Genomic DNA, 1,818 nt, shown 5'->3' on the forward strand with positions numbered 1-1,818 from the left:
ACAGTTTTGTGAGTTTTACTCACAGTTTTGTGAGTTTTACTAACAGGTTTACTAACAGAGCCCTACCAAGTTCTCATGGTAAAGGTCAGAAAAAGATCTCTCAGGGATCCCTGGGTGGCTCAGCGGTTTGGCTCCTGCCATCGGCCCAGGGCATGATCCTGGAGTCCCGGGATCGAGTCCCGCGTTGGGCTCCCTGCATGGAGCCTGCTTCTCTCTCTGCCTGTGTCTCTGCCTCTCTGTGTGTGTGTGTGTCTCTCATGAATAAATAAATAAAATCTTAAAAAAAAAAAAAAAAAGCAAGCAAGCAAGAAAGAAAAAGATCTCTCGCACAAGTCTTTCGCACAGTGGAGTAAAGATGGAGGAATGTGCGCAAGAGCCTTGCCCTTGGCAAACTGCAGATGTTTGTGGTGGGGCCTTTAGGATGGGTACCACAGGTGGTAGGATCTCTCAAGCAATCAAAGGTTTTTGCATTTCTCCAGTGGGAGTAAACCACAGACTATGAGGGAGTGCAGGGCTCTGCAGTTGGGAGGTAGCTTTGCTGTTTGGGGAAGTTTATTTTCCATGAATGACTACTGTATGGTTCAAGTCTGAGGGAAAGAAGATTCCTGGCACTCCATCACAAATGGCAGCTAGAAATGGACCAGTGACCATGGTTGGGTCAGCCACGATGGGTGGCTTTCACCTAGCCTTGATTGAAGGAGCTGGTATCTTGTTGACAAGAATGGCCTCTGCACAATTTCCCAGGGTCCTCAGTTTGCTGAAGAACCTTCAGGCCAGTAATTATCCTTCCCTTTTGGAGACTATCAAGAATATCAATAGGACTTCTTTCCCAGGATCTCTTTAACAGAATGAGCTGTAGTTCAAGAAGGAATCAGAGAAGATAAGTTACACCCTGTTTTTAAAACCATAGGTGGGACAGCTATGGCCAAATAGGCTCTAAGGAGACTCTGAACTCATTTTCTATTTAAAGGAACATGGGGGGGGGGGGGCAGATGTTAAAAGATAATACACTTATTTATTTACACTTGGATTGCATTCGTCATAAAAACAAATGTTTAATATACTTATAAGAAACTATAATAAATGCTTAGAAGACAAAGGACCAAAGGGCAAATAACAATGAAATGTAACCATCACTTCCTTGGGGACTTCTCTGCCTGGTTTTGTGTGTTCTGTCATTCAAACATTAAAAAACCCCTAGAATTTATTCTTTCTTTAAGAAAGAAAGAGAAAAAAAAGAGAGAAAGAAAGAGAGAGAGAGAGGAAGGAAGGAAGGAAGGAAGGAAGGAAGGAAAGGAAGGAAGGAAGGAAGGAAGAAAGAAAGAAAGAAAGAAAGAAGAAAGAAAAAGAAAAAAGAAAGGAAGAAAGAAAGGAAGAAAGAAAGAAAGAAAGAAAGAAAGAAAGAAAGAAAGAAAAAGAAAGAGAAAGAAAGAAAGAAAAAAAGAAAAGGACTGAAGGTAGGGGACAAAAGAAAGAAAAAAGATGTCATGCTTCCAGCAAGGAGAAGAGAAGAGAACAGCCATTTAAAATATGCCTGCAGCATTCTGTTCTTTTTAACAAAGCTCGCCCTCAAGGAAAACTATTTTACCAACAAATGGGAATGGTTATACGTAACTCCAGCCACTCTGGTTCTCTATACTTGGGATGTGGGAGGAGGGGAGGTACCAAACTACTCCCCCCAGCCTTCCTGTCTCACCTGAGGGAGAGGGGAAAAAAGGAAAGCCTAGTCACTAGAAACGTTGTGTTTTTTCAAAAGCTAGGAGTCAAGAACACAGAAACACTCAGCCTGTGTCCTGATTTGTTAATGAAAGGTATTTG

At 42.0% G+C, this 1,818-nt stretch overlaps 1 pseudogene; it reads left to right on the top strand.

Annotated features, from left to right (window-relative positions):
* The first annotated feature begins 355 nt into the window (after positions 1 to 355).
* LOC112925895 (mitochondrial import inner membrane translocase subunit Tim17-A pseudogene) lies at positions 356 to 819 on the top strand (annotated as a pseudogene).
* The last annotated feature ends 999 nt before the right edge of the window (positions 820 to 1,818 follow it).

Source organism: Vulpes vulpes, chromosome 12 (assembly GCF_048418805.1).
Source record: "Vulpes vulpes isolate BD-2025 chromosome 12, VulVul3, whole genome shotgun sequence".
Classification (NCBI taxonomy): domain Eukaryota; kingdom Metazoa; phylum Chordata; class Mammalia; order Carnivora; family Canidae; genus Vulpes; species Vulpes vulpes.